The sequence below is a fragment of the Camellia sinensis genome, chromosome 1 (assembly GCF_055761805.1).
Source record: "Camellia sinensis isolate YWXY chromosome 1, ASM5576180v1, whole genome shotgun sequence".
In the NCBI taxonomy this organism is placed as follows: domain Eukaryota; kingdom Viridiplantae; phylum Streptophyta; class Magnoliopsida; order Ericales; family Theaceae; genus Camellia; species Camellia sinensis.
Window position 1 is genome coordinate 116,880,623 of NC_138961.1, and position 22,688 is coordinate 116,903,310.

At 33.9% G+C, this 22,688-nt stretch overlaps 1 pseudogene; it reads left to right on the forward strand.

Annotated features, from left to right (window-relative positions):
- LOC114272910 (anthocyanidin 5,3-O-glucosyltransferase pseudogene) overlaps nt 1–22,688 on the forward strand; it is a 309,444-nt pseudogene that overhangs the window by 284,292 nt on the left and 2,464 nt on the right.

The following is a 22,688-nucleotide window of genomic DNA, read 5'->3' on the forward strand; positions in this document are numbered from 1 at the left end:
GAAGGAGTTAACACTGAGTTGGAGATTTGGAGAAAAACACTGGAATCTAAAGGATTTAGGATAAGCAAAACTAAGACAGAGTATATAGAGTATAATTTTAGTGACAATCAGAATGGAAGTAAAGGAAAAATGAAGATTGAAAACTAAAAACTACTCAAGAGTGAACATTTTCGTTATTTAGTATTGATTGTCACAACGCCTGGGGAGGTTGGAGTGGATATGGTCCATATAATTAAGGCAGGGTGGCTTAAATAGAGGAGTGCGTCAGGAGAATGTGTGAAAAATGAGTCCCATTAGACTAAAGTGGAAGTTCTATAGAACGACTACTAGACCAGCAATGTTGTACAGGACGGAATGTTGGGCAACTAAGAAACAACATGTAGATAATATGAGTGTTGCTAAAATGAGGATGTTAAGGTGAATATGTGGCAAGACTAGAAAAGACAGAGTTAGGAATGAGTATATTCGAGAATGGGTAGGAGCTGTACCAATAGAAGATAAGTTGAGAGAGAATAGATTGAGATGGTTTGGTCATATACAACGAAGACCAACAGATGCAGTAGTGAAGAGATGCAATACAGTGACGGTAGATGGTAGTATTAGGGGAAGAGGTAGACCTAGATTGACGTGGACTAGTGTAGTAAATAGAAATATGAATCTCCTTAATTTGACTAATGAAATTGCCTTGGATAGAGTCGAGTGGAAAAGAAGGATTCATGCAGCTGACCCCAATTGATGGGATTTAAGGCTTGGTTTGGTTTGGTTTAGATATTACAACGTGAACAAAATTTACAATGCAAGTCTTAAATATCAACAAATAGGTCTAGACACTTCTCACGGACTTTCGTCTCACATTCTTAGGTCACTTCCTCAACTTCATGATGTCACCACAACACCTTAACCAATGGGATGGACTTGCCTCTCACGACTTGATCCTAAGTATCTAACACCTGAACTGATCTCTCTTCGTACGAGGCATCCTCATCTGCCTCTAACTCAGTCTAATCCAACACATGTGAAGGATTGGGCTCGTACTTCCAGAGCACACAAATATGAAACACGTTGTGAACCCTGGAAAGCTGGGGTGGCAAGGCCAAACGATAAGCTATCTCCACAATACGGTCTAAAATCTTAAAAGGCCTAATAAATCTAGGAGACAACTTTCCACTCTTCTCGAATCTCATGAAACCCCATCTTGTTGATATTTTCAGAAACACGTGATCCCCCATCTCAAAAGATCGAGGCCTCCTCCTACGGTCGACATGGCTCTTCTAGCAATTTTAAGCCGAAACCAATCTCTTACGAATAAGCGCAATCTTCACCGTCGTTTCCCAAACTAACTTTGGACCTAACATAGGTGCATCACCAACCTCAGCCCAATACACTAGAGATCTATACGGTCGGCCATACAAGGCCTCAAAAGGTGTCATACTAATACTTGCCTAAAAACTATTATTATAGGCAAATTCCATTAAGGGAAAATGCCTCTCTCACGGCCCCTTAAAATCGAGAACGCAAGCCCGAAGCATGTCCTCTAAAATCTGAATGGTACACTCGGACTGTCAGTCAGTTTGAGGATGATAAGCAGTACTAAAGGTCAACTTAGTGCCTAAGGCTCATTGTAAGCTCTGCCATAACCGAGCCGTAAAACATGGATCCCTATCCAAAACAATAGTCACTAGAACCCCATGAAGTCACACTATATCTCTAACATACAGATCGACAAGGTAGTCTATTGAGTCACTTGTGCGCATGGTTACAAAGTGTGCAAATTTGGTTAATTGATCGACTACTACTCATACCATGTCATTACCCCGTTGAGTCCTCGAAAGACCCATAACAAAATCCATTGTGACAAGCTCCCACTTCCACTCAGCTATATGTAAGGGTTGTAACAAACCCACTGATCGTTGATGCTCTGCATTTACTTATTGACAAGTAAGGCACCTCGAAACAAACAAGGCTATATCTCTTTTCATCTCCCTCCACAAAAACTGGCAACTAAGGTCATGATACATCTTTGTGTCTCCAGGATGTACTGCAAGGCTTGAATGATGGAACTCTTGGAGTACCTCTTCCCTACGAGATTCTGGCACAAAAAGGTGGTCTAGACACCTCACACTCGAATCAAAATAAACGTTCAAACCCTTCTCTACTTTCCTACTAAATATCTTTGCCTAGATAGATTCCACTTCATGATCATCCTGTTGTGCTTCTAAAACTCGGCTTACTATAGTAGGTTATGCAACTACAGTGAATAAAATAGCCTACTAGACAAACTCGCCAATATGCAAGTCAAACTCACCTACTACACCCAATATCTCCCATTCCCAAATGGTGATACTAGCTATCTTGCTTACAGATTTCCTACTCAAAGCATCGGCCACTATGTTGGCCTTTTCTCGGATGATAATGCAACTCAAAGTTGTAATCCTCCATGAACGTCATCCACCTCCTTTGCCTCAAATTCAAGTCCTTCTGCGAAAACAAGTATTTTAAACTCTTCTGATCGAAAAACACCTCAAATCTCTCCTCGTATAGGTAATGCCTCTAGATTTTTAAGATACAAATCATCATCGCTAACTCTAGGTCATGAATGGGATAATTTCTCTCATGTGTTTTCAACTATTGTGAACTGTACGCTACCACCTGCTCCTTTTGCATCAATACACGGCCCAAACCTTCCCGAGACGCATCACAATAAATCGAATAACCTAAACCCCTTTCCAGAATAATCAAAACTGGAATAGTGGTAAGTCTAACCTTAAGTTCTTGAAATGACTTTTCACAAGTCTCACTCCACACAAATTTAATTCACTTCCTTGTCAATTTAGTCAATGGTGAGGCCATTCTAGAGAAATCTTCCATAAAACGTTGGTAATACCCGGCCAAACCCAAGAAACTCCAAATCTCAAAGGCATTCTTAAGTTGTTCCCAATCTTGCACTGCATCTATCTTAGATGAATCCATGGTCACCCATTTCCCTAATACTACATGACCTAAGAACTTAACTTTCTTTAGACAGAACTCACAATTCCCAAACTTAGCATATAAACGGTGTGCTCTAAGCAATTCAAGTACACCCCGTAAGTATTCCTCATATTCTTCCTCGAATGGTGAGTAGACTAGGACGTCATCAAGGAAGACAACCATGAATCGATCTAAGAACTCACGAAACACTCAATTTATCAATCCATGAATGAAGCTAGTGCGTTGGTCAACCCAAAAGGCATTACTAAGAACTCATAGTGGCCATTTTCAGGATATCCTCCTCTTTCACCCTCAAATGGTGATACCCCGATCTCAAATCAATCTTAGAAAAGTAATGAGACCCCTTCAACTAGTCAAACAGATCATCTATTCATGGTAGTGGGTACTTGTTCTTAACAGTTACCTCGTTCAATTTCCAGTAATCAATGCACGGTCGCAATGTGCCGTCTTTCTTTTTAGCAAAGAGAGTCGATGCTCCCCAAGGTGATGTACTAGAATGAATGATGCCCTTATCTAACAAATCCTAAAGTTGCACCTTTAACTCACACAACTCGGCTAGTGCAAACCTATATGGTGCCATGGAAATCGAAGCCGTGCCTGACGCTAAGTCAATTGAGAACTCAATCTCTCTATATATTGGCAACTCTGTGAGATCCTCCAAAAAAACATCCTGATATTCTCAAACTACTCTTGTTAATTCACCTCAAATCATACTACCCTCATCAGATGTCGTGATGGAAAAAAGAAAACTCAACTCTTCTCAACCCTTAAGGTCATACAACGGAGAAGTAGGACTATCACCCCGGTCACACATGATGTAAAATCACTCTACTAATGGTGTACACGACGATGCCCTCCTATGATGGCAATCTATCAAAATCCAGTAATGAGTCAACCAATCTATACCCGGGATTACGTCAAAAACATTTATGTCAAGAAGAATAAAATCGAAAGAGAACCAATAATCCGCGACCTCTATCTCACAGGAGCGGCATACTCGACCCAATGCCACTCTATCCCTAACAGATGTCTCAATCAAAAGAGAAGACTCCAACAATTCAAACTCCAAACCCAAAGCGGATGCAAAAGAAGACGATATGAATGAATAAGATGCACCAGTATCAATCAACACATTAGCAATAGAGTTTAATAACAAAAAGTTAATTCTCACTACGGAAGGTGCTAACAACTGATCTGACATGGTAACAGCATACACACACCTTGAAGACCTCTACTCTATCTGCCCACCCCTCAAACTCCCCGGTTCGCCCTCTAGGCCTATGTTGACTGTACTGGTTGATAACTCTATCTCTTCCTTAAACCAAACGCACCGAATGTGCCACCAGACTAAGGGAAAAACCTTTTCAAGTGCCCCAACTATCCATACTAATAACAGGTACACAGCTGGCCTCTTTTTTACTCTAGCTCTGAGGACGTGCCGAAAACGATGCAAACTGTTGCCCTCTTCCCCTCTGCAGGCAAACTGAAGACTTGTGGCCCAACTAACCATATATGAAGCAAGTGAACCCACCTGTAGACACCTTATTTTTTACTAGCCTTGAGACTTGGGTACTCCCCTTTCAGTTCTCGATGATGAAAACAAGAGGTGTTAATCTGTGCAAGTTCCATGACAGGACTTCTAAGGATCAAGCTCTAAACCCTCCAATGACCTATTTTGGTCAAAATGTTTTTTGACCAAAATGGAATCTCTTTCAAAACGAGTTTTAGCAGGTGTAACTCCAAACGTTACTGTAATGTTCTGAGGCTCATATTTTCAAAATCCTAAACAGAGTATTCTTTTAAACAAACCGAGCAAAGAATATTGTAGAAGTGAATGGAAATGATGAAATCCTCTAAAATATATGTTTCTCCCTTAAATTCAAGCTAACCTGCTCTTGTTAATCTGACGATATGCCCACAGATTGGACGGACACCATATGATAGCCGACTACAAATGCATTTGGCTAATCACCAAGAAGTTTGGCCGGTTGAATGTTCCAGGAACAAAGCATTTTTGGGGATTTCAACTTGTTTGGCCTATCTGCCACAAATATCTCAGATATTTGTGGCATGGGCCTTATATATAAGAGCTCGACAACTCGTTTAAAGAGGTTAGAAACTTTGGCCAAGGCTTTAAGAAGCCTCTTGACTCGCTCTCCTCTGAACCACACCTTCTACCTACCACCTCATTGACTTTGGACACCAACACTCCATGGAAGCTTGATCCTAAGCACCTTGCTCAGACTCTTGGACCTTAAACAATCTATCCAAAGTGAATTGAGGAAATTAACAATGGAGTTTGTGAATCAAAGTGGCATATCCTCTTAGGAGGTGATTTTCTCATAATCTATGTCACTTTTCAAACTCTCTTTCTTCAGTTTTAAGCTTTATTTTCATTATGTGATTTTTGTAAGTCCACATGGATGAGGAATGAATAACTTTAGCCACTCATCCATTGAGTTGATAGCTATTTCCTTTGTTTCTTTGCTTTTCATAGCTTCAACTATGTAACTCTTGTATATTTTGGATCTGTGTAGATGTGCTTGGAAGTAGTTTTAGCCATCCATCCATAAGTTCAATAAGTAGAGTGACTCTTATCCCTATTGCACCACTCATCTTCATCTATCTTATTCCTCAAGTATGCCAATCTATGTGTTTCAACCCTTGACTCAATGAAAATGAGAGTTAGGGGTTATTCCATGAGGTTGCTTAAGTAATCCATGGGATTTGGTGATGATAAGTGTTGGTCTCCTTCTTTTCATTGAGTATTTTGGAAGTAAAGCAAGAGATTTTCGGTCAAAAAATTGAAATCTCCTTTCTCAATCCTTTGAACATGGAAAGGGGTGTTGTTATCCTTGTTCTATGACTAGATGAGGAGTTTTTCAATGAGTTTGATAAATCCCTTGTTTTAGTAAGCAAGGCTTCTGCCAATAAATGATTTTCATTAATTGACGCTCTTTACTTAATAGCATGAATTTGGTATTAACTTGCCTTCTTTCACTAAGAGAAGATATAGGTTCCTATCTATTTCTTGGGCTTGAATTTATTTGATTTTGATCCATTTAATTTGTTCCTTTGGGAGAAATATTTGTTGTATATATCTATCTTTGTTATTATTGATGGTTTTTGCCCATCCATTTCTTCTCCAAGTGATCCATGTCAACAGAAGAGGGGGAAGGTGTGAGAACCACTAATAAAGCCTCCCGTTGGCCACTATCCTGAGATTCTGCACTAACCTAAGCCCCAGCCATAAAGGGAATTTGGCCGGCCCATTTCTACCTCAGTCAGCTCATCTAATGTTTACCTCGTCATTTCCCCTAAGAACAGAAAAGGCAATTTCTAGAAAATGTTTCCCTGAGCAGTACTGGAGCTCTTGATTGTTTCTTTTCATTATTTAGTATGATTTGTTAGATTCCGCAGTAACTAGGCTGAGTCAATTCATTAATGTAATAATTTCTCTCTCATTTTCTTTTCTCATTAGAATTGTTGTAATAATCTTCCAACCCCACATCTTTATAACCCTTTTATTTATCAACTTTTGGTATTGCATCATCTTTTCTTTATCGCACCTGTATATTGCATCCATTTTTTCATGCATTTGGATCTGAATTATTTGCATTAATATAATTTACTATTTTCAAAGATGAATACATACATAAATCCATGTGTTGCGGTGATACTCACACTACATCTTAGCAATCCAGACTCCTAGATACATATTTTGTGTGTTGCATTAGAAACTTGCATATAGGATCAAGCATATCTGTACATATTATAACTCGCCTTGGAGTAATAGATGAGCATTTTGAGCTTTAGCATATTGCATGTGTGTGTTCCTTACCATATCTATTGCTATAATAAGAGGCTAAGTGCTTAAGTGAGATACATGTTTGAATGCCAGCAGATGGAAGTTGTGTTATTTATTTTGGAGTGCAAATAATTCTTATGAAGTGAATTTTACCTAAGAAAACTCTTTTCAAAAGTGTATGAAGTCAAAGAATAAGCAAAATTTACGACATAATCTACATTTGAATGCCTCATATAGTAATGATAACATTATTAATAATCAGGATATGGATATACATTGATTATAAAAAGCACATTATGACTTAGCATATGCCGATCTTTGATTGGTTGAGTGGAGTGCTCAATTAATGACATTTTTCTCTTATACCTACGTTTCCGAGTCGAGACACTTTGGTTATGATGGATGGTGGCCTTTGGCACGAGTCACGAGTTTCCTAATTTACCCAAAAGATTAGGTGGCGACTTTGAAATCTGGTGACGTAGTCCATTTCTGGTAATATTTTGCAATAAAATGGATTTTCTATAAAAAAATTGTTGGATTTGGACTGTCATTTTTAGTTTCACATTGCACTAGTGAGAATGGATCAGGAGATCGGGAGTCCGAACTATTAGGCGAGCTTGTTAACCCCAAAAAGCATCTCATACCACCATGGTTACCTCTCTTCGAACCTGAACTCGGTACGGGAAATGTGGATCTAAACTGTGTAGCTTGGGACTGTTGTGGGGTGGATCCCGTTTGCCGTTTGTTGTCCCTTGCATCTTCCTGAACATCTTGGGATCTCTATCTAGAGCCCTTCATCCTTTCATCATCTATTTGGATCACGGTCTCTACATGGGTCGTCAACTCCACAAGATGGTCATAATCTTGAATCATTAACCCGATCACCTTAAAAATGAGCCCAGTCCTCAATTTCTTCTCGAACTCAATGCAACGGTGTTCTTCCGTCGCCACAAGTTCCGGTACAAACCTCGACAAGCTAGTAAAAATAGCCTCAAACTCGGTTACTAGTGCATTTAGCTTCCTGAGCTTCAGAATCTACTCCATTAACTTCTCTCTTGATGTGGGTAGCAAAAACTTATCCTAGAAGGCATTGACAAAAGCCTCCTAAGTCACCCTAATAAGCCCTCGTGCATACTTCCACCACTGACCTGCATCTTTAGCTAGAAAATTCCAAGGTCACTCTCAAACCGTCATCCTCGATACTAAGCATCTCGAACGTCTTCACCATTTGTTCTAGCCACTTATTGGCCTTCAGTGGCTCCTTCAGATCCCCTAAAAATTCGTTCAGATTCAACCAGAAGAACTCCCTCTTCAAAAAGGACGACCTTGTTTCTGCAACATGGGCCTGGACTTGATTCTCAGCCCTGAGAATGTCCATGGATTCCCGCAACGCTCCTGCCATTTCATGGGCTAAGGCGCCCAAGGCTTACTGACCCGCGGCTCAGCCACGTTGGCCGGACCAACTCTCTACTTTTGTGCCGAAATTTCATTTGGTATCGGTACCTCCTACCGCCTAAGCCTGCCACGCCTACTACTATCGTGTCCTCGTCTTGACATTCTAATAGAGATAATACAATAGTTTAGTATATTTACAAATGTACTAAAGCTAGCTAACTCACGTCTTAATACAGTAGACAATAATTAATTCATTCCACATAAGCACTGAATCACAAAATCACAAACGAATTCCTTTCCAGATAATTAATTGATCCGCGACATTACCAAAGTTCCAATTAGGACAAGCAGTGATCAAGTGTGTTCTTCTAATAGGACTTCTAGAAACTCGTAAATCTAATCAATATCTTATAAACCAAATCACATACTCATCTAGCCACAAAAACATGTCATCATATAGCATACCAGGTCTACTTCTAATACTATCTAGTGAGACAAACCCATTGTGGTAAAAACCACGTCCTATGATCCCAAGGTATTCAAACCCGGTAGCTTTGATATCAAGTTGTAACGCCCCAAAATAATAACGACAACCCATCTCACTATATTTAATAGAAACACAACATACGAAATAATAACCTTTCATTTGTATTCTGTTATTATACAAAAGATGACATATGCAAATATACATTCATAAATTCTAGATCCTGAATCTATAACATATGCTACATATGAGTGAACTAAAATAAAAGGTTATACAGGTAAGTTAATGCCTTAATGACTACACTTTTCTAAGACAATACTTGAGTATAACATAAATGAGCTCAACTCAATATAATTAAAGCCCAAGGCTTATACAAAAATAATTACATCAGAAGAAAACAATGAAGCTCTTGGCTTCAAGTCCTCCCAAGCTATGTCCTTAGTAGAGGCATATCATCAGCACCTGAAAGTTGTTTTCCACGTAGGGTGAGCTAAAGCCCAGTAAAGATACTTTAACACAATTTATGAAACTTAATGAAATTATCAGGTGAATACACATGCATGCCATCTGTCAAACATTATACTTTTCCATCTCAAAACAATGTAATGCCTTTATCAATATATTCCAATTCATGAAAATACGATATTATATCAAAAAATAGGATAGTGGATACAAAATACTGGAATCTCTAGGTACATGTCTACTGGTAGGCTATACAAGAACTACCAAAGCCATTTTACTATTACTGCAAGGATCGATACCTAACCATATGGGTTTCTGAACTTTCACCAAAGACACACAGGCCAACAATATAAACCACAACCACACCCCTTAAACCAAATTCATCAAGGTATACATCATTTTTTCTCAAAAAGAAAACATTTTCAATGTTCAAGTATGAAGCAATGCTCAATGCAAGATGTATGAGAAATTAGTTTCAATTTATCCTAATCCTCATGCATTTCTTACAACAATCAAAGCTATCCTCCACCAATAACCCAAAACAGATATTTCTACTAAACAGATAATTTTCCAATAACATGTAAGATCTCATAATTTCCAAATGGAAGTAATAATAAATATCTAACTCCATTCTTTTCATCAACAGATACATCCCCATATCTATCAAAATCCAACATCGTTTCATTTTCTTTCATAAATCAATCATCAATGCATTCTCAACAAATTCCCTTTATTTTCAAAATCATATTTTATAAATGAATTTCCAACATAACCCAACAAAAGTAATACCTGTGGGTTTAGAGTGTCCAATCATATTTTAAACTGTATTAGATTTTCTATTTACTTTATAATAAGACTAACGGATTTCAAAATATTGAAGGAAAAGAAAAATCATACCTATGGGTTTAGAGTGTCCAATCAATTATCTTATTCCAATTAATATTTCATAAATAACTACTTTCCTTTGGGACCAAGAAATTATTCATAAAATATAATTGCAATATAAAAATGCCAAATTAATAATATATATTTTTTTATATCTTTATGTTTTAAGATGATGTGGTTACTCTTAAAACAAAATAAAGTTTTTAATATGACATAGAACATGAAACAAGTCCATATGTTTACAAAAATTTTCATGAGATAAATAAACATCCTAATGCATGTAAAATAATATTACACTATCCTAGATAGCATGCCAATGAATTTGAAAAATTTATAAAGCTTTAAAAAATATGTTAAAATAGTTTACTGTATGAAATTTAAATGAATTCGCTTACTATTTAAACATGTAACTACAATAAATAAAATATCCTTCACATGTTGTTAAAAATATATATATATATATATATATACATATATATATTGAAGTGTTTTATGCCTTTAAAAATTAATTGAATAACTGCAAATAAAAGTATGAGAATTTCTAGATTTTACACAAAATCAAGTTAAACACTTTGGTCATTAATGTTTGTCAATTAATGAAAATTCATACTTCATGACATACAATAAGACTCCAAACAAAATAGGTTTAGAATAGAAATAATTCTAAATTAATGTAAACACCATTAGTACAAAATAAGATGAATCCTATTGTTGCCTCTAAGTAATATACATGCAACCGTTCCTCCTTTTTCTTTAATAGTGATGAACATTAAATCAAAAGTTATATGCAATTAAATTACCAATTCTGATTCTTCAATGACACTAGTTTGTCAAACATTATGCTGTGAATTACTATACAAACATATCCCAGGAATAAAGTACAAATCCACATAAGTATGGAGAAAAGCTAAATTGATGACCACAACTTTTAATTGATTCTTTATTGCAGAGAAATAAAAAACGGCTCATATATGGGAGTAGTTATGGAACTCATGTATTGAGTCAAAATAATCAGTAAATACGTTACACAAAAATACAACAAATCTAAATCTACACAGTAATGTGAGGAAACTAAAGTTTGATTTTTTTAGATAAATCGCATGCTAACGCACGGAAACTAAAGTTTGATTTTGTGTAGGTAAATATCATGCTAAACAACATAATAGAAGGATGGTTCTGATACAAATTGTGAGAACTTAAATAATTTAATAAGAAAGAGGAATACCTCCTGCCATATTGTTTAAGCCTTTGAATGTAGTGATGGTTGATCAAGTCTTAAAACAAACATGTAAACACACCACCACATAACCATATGGAGAAGTGAAAGAAACAGAATTTCAAATCTATTCTATTCCAAAACGAATTCTATAATTTGATGGTATTCATAGGCATATTGTTAGTAAAAATTATACTGGGGCTAGGTCGACAGCAACCAAGCAATAATCTTAAGCTAAATATCAAACAGGAAAAATCAAGCAATTGTGGTACTGGTTCGAATGCCTCAAAAGGATGATGACTTCTTTCGATCAACTGATGGTAACAGTTACAAAGCAAACAAAGTAAACAAAAAGTAATTCCAAGATGAAATTACTAAAGTTCACAAAAGTTTACAAGGATCTGAATTATAGAAGAAACTACTCATAAACTAAGAAAGGTACTCATAAATTATGCTAAGTCTAAAACTAAGTTGTTTGTGTTGTTGATGATCTCCCTTTTTCTGCAAATTTTTGGCCTTTATACTTTTTCTTTCCCACGCCCCCATGACCTCCTCAATCTGCAACTGCTGTTATATAACTACTGCAATTGCTTCCTAACTTCTAGGCTGTTAGACTTCTCCAATCCATCATTTATTTCTGTCGACCTGCTTCTCTTTCATGTTGCCGCATGTCCCTCAGTACTTTAGACCTTCCATCGACAGAGAAAAACTTACATCTCACACATGACCTTTTTTGCAAGTCCCCACTAAGTTCATGACCTGGCCTGATAAGTGCCCTATCATCTAAACCATTCAATGCATGTGATCAACCTCTCTAATGCCACTTGTCCCTTTTATGTAGAACTCTCACTCCGACTTTGCCACACATCATTATTCAATTGATCCACTTGTCGATAGGAAATTTACAAAAATTTGTGCAATCTATGCCCCCCAACTCTTTAAGAATGAGAAATATCGAATTCTTGAAAAAATTAAATTGGCCCTTTCAACAAACAAACATCTATAGAATATATGCTTAGGGTCAAGAAACCTGCTTAGGGTCAAGAAACCTGGTGATCAAACACCATATATGCCAAAATAGTATTGTTGATAGATTTATGTCACTGTTATTAATGATTATATGTTGTTTAATTGGCAAAATTACAATAACACTCAAAAATTCAAGTGAGGTATATTATTTTGACAGAGCAAATTGGCAACATTTTAAGTATGTGATCTTCAAGTGGTTAATGAGAACCACCTTCCATCAACAGAACTTTACTCTTTGGTCTTATATTATTCAAACAACGTTGGATCTTTAACAAATTTACCAAAATTAAGTTTTGGTGGGATTCACAAACCCAAAATGGGTGTTGAATGCCTTAATTCATAGTTGTGCATGGCTAGGCCAAAATCTAGACCAATCCATATTTACTAAAATCCATAGACTAGTTTTGGCCATAATCAACAGAAAAAATATATACCTTTTTTTCTTTCTTCTGTCGATTCATGCAAAGTATAATCAATTGGCCATAAGCCCTTAAACTAGCCTTCTGTCGATGCATCAACATTAAACAACTGGCCATTAAATTGGCCTTCGTGCAAAATATAACTAATTGGTCATTGGCCATTATTGGTTGGCCTGGATTGTTTTATATGGTCATTTTTTATTCCATCACTTACAAGAATAAGATATTATTTTTGTTAACCAATTTATCAAAATCAATTTTTGATGTGAACCAAACCCATGGTAGTCGTTGGGTAACAAAAACCATAAAATATCAAATAGTTTTAGAAAATCAAAACTTTTGACAAAATTAACAATGTCAAAAATTTCAAATTCAACAAATGTGAGTTGTTCATGATTTTCAGCCATGTTTGACCTAAAATCATGCCCCTCAAGTAAATCTTCGCCATCATTTTGTGATGAATTTTTATCATTTTTTTGCCAAAATGGATTGGTTTTCTTTTTAAGCCATTAATGGCTTGGCACTCTTTTCCATGTTTGGCAAAAAATCATGCCCTCTTAGTGTATTTTCACCATCATTTTAATAGATTTTTAACATCTTTTGAGAGAATGTACTGTTTTTCTATTTTAGCCACTATTGGCCTATGAAAACTCTCCATAATCATGTTAGCTTCATGACTTGGCATACTAACCCTTTGAGCCACATACCTTAGCTTTTCATAAATAATTGGCTCCTTAGGAATATGGGTATTAGCCTCCCAAGCCACATTATTTGTATACCTTAATTTTTTCTTGGCCATTAATCCTTCTAAATTATGCTCCCAATATCGAATTTCTTCATCAATTAAGTAAATTTGGCCTTCAAGTTGATGAATATTTTCATCAAAATAATTTAAATCTCTTTGCATCAAATAATATGGAGATGATGAAATTATTTGAAATCTTTGCCAATAAAGAGAATTAATTTCCCTTCTTATGGCCAAACTTTCACTATCGCGCCAATAAATTTTATCCTTACAACGCCAAATCAGATCATTTATCATGCTTTTATGTTGGCAATAGGTGTTAGAATCATTTCCATAATATTGGCAGTCTTTGGACATGGAAGTTAAGACATTCTTTTGATAATTTATACTCAGGGGAATACTACAACTCCATTGGCGATTTGCATCCATGGGTGCATAAGACATAGACATGCCGCTTGACGGCATGATTCCACAAGCGTTAGTTTGCTTCTTCATCACCATCATTCCAAATTAAGAAGATGTCCCACTGGGCGTGCTAAAAATTTTTACTAAAAATTATGCTGAGGCTAAATCAACAACAACCAAGCAATTATCTTAAACTAAACAATCAAACAGGAAAAATCAAGCAATTATGGTATTGGTTCGAATTCCTCAAAAAGATGAGGATTTCTTTGTATCAACTAATGGTAACAATTACAAAGCAAACACAATATACAAAAAGTAATTCCAAGATGAAAGTATTAAAGTTCACAAAAGTTTATAAGGATCCGAATTATAGAAGAAATTACTCATAAACTAAGAAAGCTACTCCTAGATTATGCTAAGTCTAAAACTAAGTTGTTTGTGTTATTGATGATCTCCCTTTTTCTATAAATTTCTGCCTTTATACTTCTTCTTTCCCATGCCTCCATGATATCTTCAATCTGCAACTGTTGCTGTGTAACTACTGCAACTACTTCCTGACTTCTAGGCTGTCAGACTTCTCCAATCCTTCACTTCTGTCTGTCAAGCTGCTTCTTTTTCATGTTGCCACATGTCCCTCAGTACTTTGGACCTCTCTAATGCCACTTGTCCCTTTAATTGATGTAGAACTCTCCCTCCGACTTTGCCACGTGCCATTTTTCAATTGATCCACTTGTCGATATGAAATTTACAAAAATGGGTGCAAGCACATATATAAATACGGTTGGGCCCATGATTCAAGTGTAAATTCTCATAACTTTCCGTCATTAGGGAAGTTGTTACTTCCATAAAACTACTTTATTGGATAGTGAACATGTTTTAAGTCAGATATCTAATTTATTTGCTAATTAAAAAAAATATATATATATATATATATATATATAATATAAATAAAAAATCATGTGGCATGCCACTTTATGGAGATATGCTTACATCCATTTCCGAGAATTGCACGATTTGTGCCCTTATTATAGACTTCTTTTGCACTCCTGTTCTCTCTGTTGCTGCAGAGTTGAAAATCCCTGCATACTACTTCATTACTTCTAGTGGTTGTTGCCTTGCGTCCTTCTTTTCTATCTCCACCACAAATCAAAACACAACGAAAAGTTTGGAAGGTGTCAACACCCATATTCACATCCGAGGCTTGCCACTACTACCATCCGCTAACAAGCTAGATATAAATGATACATGTTATGAATGCTTCTTGAATGTATCGACCCAGTTGCCTAAATCTGCTAGGATTATTGTTAACACATTTGAATTGCTCGAGCCGAGAGCTATCAAAGCAATATCAGACGGTCTTTGTGTTTCGAATGAATCTACTCCACCAATTTATTGCTCAGGACCACTAATTTCAATCAAGAATCAAACAAATGGAGATGATGGCTCTCATGAATTTTTAAAGTGGTTGGACACACAACCGAGTCGAAGCATTGTGTTTCTCTGTTTTGGCAGTCGAGGGTTGTTTTCATCAGATTAGTTGAAGGAGATCGGTTTAGGGTTAGAGAGAAGTGGGCAGAGGTTCTCATGGGTGGTGCGAAGTCCACCATCAGAGAATGTGTTAGTGTTTCTTCATTATGGTTTCTTAGATCAGACGAAAGAGAAGAGGCTTGTGGTGAAGTCATGGGCTCCCCAACTGGCTGTGTTCAATCATGACTCAGTAAGGGGTTTGTGACACTCTGTGGGTGGAACTTGGTATTGGAATGTGCAGGTGTACCAATGGTGGGGTAGCCGCTCTATGCAGAGCAGAGGCTTAATAGTGGTTTTGGTAGAGGAAATGTAGTTGGCTTTGCCAATGAAGGAAAATGAAAATGGGTTTGTGAGTACAGCGAAGGTGGAGCAGCGAGTTACAGAATTAATGGACTCAGAATAGGAGGAAGGAAACTCGATGAGAATGCAAATGCTGACGATGAAGGCCGCTACAAAGGTAGCCATGAGTGAGGGAGGTTCATCTCATGTTGCTTTGTCGAAATTGGCCTGAGTCATGGACTCGGTGCTGAGACAAACCCAATCAAGTTAATGACTTTTTTTTGTCTTTTGGTTGAAATAGCGTTACTATATTAGTATAATTAGATTACAATTAAAGGATCACTATTGTTCCATCTACTCGAATTTTTGACTTCTCACTCACTACACCCTAAAATATAGTTATTAGACTACTGGGCCACACCCTAACCGAGTTAATGACTTGGTTTGTAAAATTTTAGAGGTTTTTGTTGTATTCCTTTCATTGTGGCACTTTCCTTTTTGACAATCAACAATGTTAGGTGTCATGAAAAGTCTTTTATAAAAATGATCATGAAAGATTTGTGACCTTTGGATTACACTTAGAATAAAGCATCACACACTAATCAAGGCAATTTAAAAGTCACAAATCTTTCATAATTATTTTCATGAAAAAATTTTCATGACCTCTAACATTTCTATTTGACAATGGTTGACTAGCAATAGATATATTTTGCAATCTTATGTAATTCATTGTTGTTTGTTTGTATGCTATTTGCTCGCTGTTAGGCCAGCTTGCCTCTTTTGTGTAAAATCTTTTACATTTAAAAAATTATGGGACTTACTCTACATGAAAAAAGCACAGAATTTAGAGAGTCTAGGAGTCCGTTTGAGAAGAACTTTTTCAGATTTTTTTGGTTATTTTAGCTACAAAAGATAAAATAAGCTATTTTAGTCACAGAAAACAAAACATTACATACAAACCACAATCATTACACATTTCTCTCACAAAAAAAATCAAAAAAATCAAAAAGTCAAAAAGTCCTTCCCAAACCAAGCTTTTTAGCCCAAACTAAAATAGTTAAAAAAGCCAACCCACTTCCCAAACGGAGGCTAGATAAAATTTTCTAATATATGTAGCAGCGTTCTGATCTAATGTTCATCTTAGTTGATTTGTATTTTGTTTTGGAACCAATGTGCTTTTTAAATATTTAATTAAACCAACCCCCCAGAGTAAATAAATAAAAAGACAGAACAATAAAGTTGCATTAGGACATCCGCATCAGCCTCTCTACAATTACTTTGAAGCTATTGGTGAGAGTATTAATATCAAATTTGTTTTCCATTAATCCCAACAAAATTTTTCTAAATTAACTTTTTGTTAAATTTGGTACAGTACTTCAACAACTTTATTGAGTCACTGTTCATTACCTACATGATTTTTTATTATATTTTCTGGAGTAAAGCTGAGCCAAAATCTTTAAACCAGTTGTCCACCCGGATGTCCTCCCGAATATCCTCCTAGATGTCCCGTGAGTACCTGTAGCAGAAAAAAAAAATGTCCAAAATTAATCTAATCGGTCAACGGCAAATTTTTTTTAATTTTTTTTATTTTTTAAGAATTGTTTGGGTGTCATTTCATCAATTTAATAAAAAATAATAATAAAGAATAACAAATTCAATAAAAAATTAAGGGTGTGCTTGGTTTGTATTTTGAGATAAATTTTCAAAAAAAAAAAAATTGGGAAGAAAGTTTATAAATTTTTTTAGTTTGTTTGGTTACATATTTTGAAAATAGTTTTGGAGTTTGGGAGTTTAGGATGATTTGATATTTTGTTGTAGTTAAGTAGATATTTGTGAGAGAAAAAGTGATTGAAAATGAGAGAAAAGAAAGAAAAAGTGATTGATTGATGTGTACGAGAGAGAAAGTGATTTTGAAAAAAAAAAATCAAAAAATTTCCAACTAAACAAAATTTTGGAAATATGTTTCAAAAATTGTGTTTTGAGAGTTAAACCAAACAAGACTTAATATTTTAATAAGATTAAGTTAAAATAGAGAATTTGATAATGTAGTGAGTACTAAAAGGATAACTAACTAAAATAACAAAAGTAAAATTTTAAATTATAATTTAACTCAAAATTTATTAAAACTGATGTGAATGCTCTTAGCTTGGAGGCCTTTCGCCAGTAGGCATGGTTAGTCACTCTAAAGTCACATTGGAGGTGATCACCTTCGTTGAGTCATAAGGTTGATGCCGTGGAAATTAATTAATCAGTGCGTTTAGTTTTAATTTTTTTAATTTAATTTTTTAAAAATAATTTTTTATCTTTTATATTTTTTTATTTTTAGTGAGTACTTTTTAAATTTTAAGTAATTTTTTTATTTTTTTAGATGGACTTTACTTTGATTTATCTAAATAGCAAAATATTTGTGAAAAAATATTTTAAAAAGTTAATGAATATACAAAAATACGAAAATATACTAAATTTTCATATTTTTTTTATATTTTTTGGTATTTAGTGTATTTTTTAAAAATATTTTTCACAAGTATTATACTTTTTAAATGTGTTTATATTAGATGTGTCTTTAAATGTGTTTATATTAGATGTGTTTAAAAATTAAAAAAAAAAAATTGCTTAAAATATTAAAAAAGTTAAAATATAAAAAATAAAAAATAAGAATTTTCTAAAAATTATTTTCTGAAAATTGGAACCAAACAAGCTAAATAATGCTACATTGGAGCTTTTTGATACAGCTATTAAAATATATTGGATTCGTTTGGAAAGTGGATTGGTTTTTTAGCTTTTTAATTATTTTAGTCTGGGGCTAAAAAATTTCGTTTAGGAATGACTTTTTGATTTTTTAAACTTTTTGTGAGAGAAAGAATATAATAATTATGAATTTGGTGTGATATTTTGTCTTATTTGATTAAAAAATCTATTTTTTTTTTTATAGCTAAAATAGCTCCAAACCCAACCCAAACCAACCCAACCCCTCTTTTCAAACGAAATCATTATAAATTGTAACTTAACAGATTATAAAATACAGTATTAATTAGACGTTATTAATCTACTTAGTTTAACTACTAAATTATAAATTTAAGTTATTTAGTAGTGTTTGATAAATAAATTATAAAATAACTTTTTGATGTGTAAATGTCCCTTTTACTCTGGTTAACTGTAAATTAAATTTACCTTTATTCTTTGTTATTAATTACCAGAATAGGAACTCAAATTTTTTTAACTAAAAAAAAGCTGTTATAAGTTAAGGGCTCGTTTGGGAAGAAAGATTTGAGATTTTTTTGGTTAAAAGTCACAAAAAAACAAAATAAATTTTTTAATCTAATAAGACAAAATATTACATTCAACCCATAATCATTACATTCTTTCTTTTACAAAAAAATAAAAAAGTCAACCCACTTTCCAAACAAAACTTTTTAATCCTAGGCTAAAATAATAAAAAAAAGTCAAAAAATTAAAAAACCAACCCACCTTCCGAACAAAACCTAAGTTATTTTGAAAATTTTATAACAAACAGTCAAATTTAGGATTGGTTTGGGATGTTCTAAAAAAGTGTACTTTTTGACTTATTGACTCATATGGGTTGGTTTAGATTGGGTTTGATGTGATGTATTAGAGAGATGATATAATTTAAATAAAATAATGTGACTTAAATAAGATAGTAAATTTTTAACTTTTTATATTATTTAATTTATACCAAATCAATTTTTTAAAAGTTACAAGCTATAAGTTCGGTGAAAAAATTTTTACCAAACACTCCATTATGTATAGGGGATTAAATTGTTTATGATTGTCCCGTAAAGAAGTGACTTATGGGCAGCCAATGATGGAGCAACACATGAGCTGTTTTTGGGACTCATATAAAAATTTCTCTATACCTCCCTCCATCCCATCTGATTTTCTCAGTATCATGTTTATCTCTCTTCCTTAATCTTTCCGTACAATCTACCGTTATAGAACCTCTTCTTATTTTCTGATGTAAATTATAATCTCAATTGAAAAATGAATGCTACAATGAGTGATTAGAGTCAGAGTTAGAGAAGCAAGGGTTGCCTATAATCAATCCCCATTATCAGTCACAGTGTCTAGGCAAATCGAGCATGACACCGAGGCTTTGTCTTTGCAATCGCCATCATCAAGAAGAGACTAGAATCTTACAAACCCATTTCCAGAAACTGCAACTTAAAATATATATAAATACAGATAGCCATACATGAGTTTCCTTTAAATTTGCTCCAATGAAGGTTTGAATATGGAAAATTTTTGAGGGTCACAATTTTTGTGGCAACAATGGTTCAAAACTGTCAAAACGATGTCGTTTTGAGTGCAAAACATGCCAAAACGATATCGTTTTAGCAGTTTTGAGTCATTGTGGTTACAAAAATTGTGACCCTCTAACATTGTTGTTTGAATATTTGGAGGTTGGGTTCAAATTATTAAAAAACTGAGAGTCAATAATCTAAGGCTAAGTTTGGCAAGTCCATAAAAAGTCAAATACTTAAAAAGTACTTAAAAAGTTGAAAAATTAAAATTATTCACCAAAAGTCAACAATTACGGCTGCACAACTCCAATCTTAATTTTCCTCTACACACTAATTTATACAATTTTTTAATACATATTTTTCCATAAAAATTCAAAAAGTTAATCCAAACATCCATTTTTTTTTTTCAATTTTTTAGTCTAAAAAGACAAAAAATGTACTTATTTAGGACACCTTAAACAATCCCTAAGTCTTCGTTTGATAATGACTTTTTTAGTTAGTTTTTTTGACTTTTTTAGTTTGAGATTTTTTTTGTTAATTTGGTATTCTTGATTGATTTTTTTGATTTTTCAACTTTGGAATAATTTTTTTGTTTTTTTGTAATTTTTTGATTTTTTTTTGATTTTTTTGTAATTATTTAGTCAAAAATAAAAACTAAACACCACCTAAATATCTAAGGAAGATTTGTCAATAGACTTTGCAATGGAACTGCTCTGCATAGATAGATAAATAGAGAGAGAGAGAGAGCGCGCAACAACAGTCATGAAGATGGCATGTATCTAGGGTTTACGGAAGGAAGAGAGGAGAAGAGGGAAGCTGTGATCATGTTAGGTAGATCAGTGAAAATTTGATGTGAGACATTGATGTGACGATTATCATTAGCTGCCCATAAACTTGGGTTTGGCTTTTTTTTCAAGTTATGACAACGTGGGAGTACATTTAGACTTGATAAATGAAAAATGTTTGGGAGCACTAATTAGTGCGCCCACTAATTAGGTGGCAGTAGGTCTCGTCATTAATAATGTGATGTTTTGGTCTTAGAGTTGTATTATTTTTTTTTTTTACTTTTTTAATGCATTAGTGCTATTAATTGTGATGTTTTTAGTGGGATGAATCATTGTTGCTTGATAAATTTATCAACACTGCTGCGTACCCCAGTGGGGTCGCACCCCCAGTGAGGTGTCGCGTTCTCACTGACTGAAACTTAAAAATAAAAATAAAAAAGAAGAAGAAAATAATTTTTTTTTGTCCAATTATGGAGTGTCACCTTATTGGGGGTCGACCCCCAATAGGTGTATGAGACATTTTTCTAAATTTATTTTGAAATCGATTTTGATAATTTAAATTATTTATTTCTAAAAATTTATTAAGTAGAATATCTATATAAAAAATAAAATGATTGAATATCAGTAACTACATATTTGAATCATATTTATTTTAAAAAAAATAGACGATAAATATAATTTTAAGAATAATTATTTATTTTTTATAATATAAATTTGATTCACATATATAATTACGAATATTTAATCATCTTAATTCTTTACATTAATATTTTACTTAGTGAGTCAATCACCAAAATTGATTCCAAAATGAATTTACTCCCAAGTTGAGATAACAACTTACGAAGAGCCAAACCCAAGTTTATGGGTAGCCAATTATGAATTGCCACATCAACGTCACATGAAATTTTCACTCATCTACATTACATGGTTACTGTCTCTCCTTCTATTATCTTCCCTATGTAACACTGGATTTAGGGCTAGTTTGGTATGTACTAAATAAGTCAAAAAGTCAAAAAGTCACTATCTTATTTAAGTCACATCATCTTATTTAAATCACATCACCTCTCTAACACATCACATCAAACCCAATCCAAACCCAACCCAAACCCACCAATAAGTCAAAAAGTGCACTTTTTTAGGACATCCCAAACCAACCCTTAATGTCTCAAAATATTTTTTTTTTAAATAATTAATTGAGTAATAATTAGATTGGAGTGTTATATACAATTATGTGTAAAAATAGTTTAATTTTGTAATAATTTTTTTAAAATATAATTTTCGATCTTAGAAATTATAAAATTTTTATTATGTTGTTCCTATATGAGTCAAACATGTTGGATAAAAATTTTGAAATTTAATGATGAGTATTTATTTTATGAAAATTTGCAGGCTAGTTCAATTTAATATATAGCAAAATTTGAAATTGAGTTTTAGGTGTTTGGGCCATGATTTGAGATAAATTATTGGGTCTATTTTGATATATAATTGGGTGATATTTGGTTTATGAGTGAGAATTAAATTCAAGATCCATGATTTAAATTTAATTTAATTTGAACTTGTTTATGACTCATGTTTAATTGTTTGGTCTTTTTTAATTATGTGATTGGTAGTAACCACCTTGGAGTTATTATTATTTATTATATAGGATTAAAATAAGTATTTAATAATTAATTTTATGGTGTATTATATGATGAAAAATTATATATTTTTGTAATAAATAAAATAGATGTATATTTTATAATGAACAAATAATTAAATTTTACGATGTATAAAAATATTATAATTATATTATTTTATTTTTTTTGGAGAAATCAATTCTTGAAAAGACAACCCACGTGGGGTTGCCCGTCCATCTTCCTTGTCTCTCCTACTTTTCATTTTCCTGTCTTTTCTTTTATTGGTTTTGACAGAGAGGGTGGTGAAACCCCTCTGTCCGTCTCTCTCCCCTTCTCTTTTCCCGTAGTTGTTCAAGTTTTAGATTTAGAGGGAGAGTATTTAG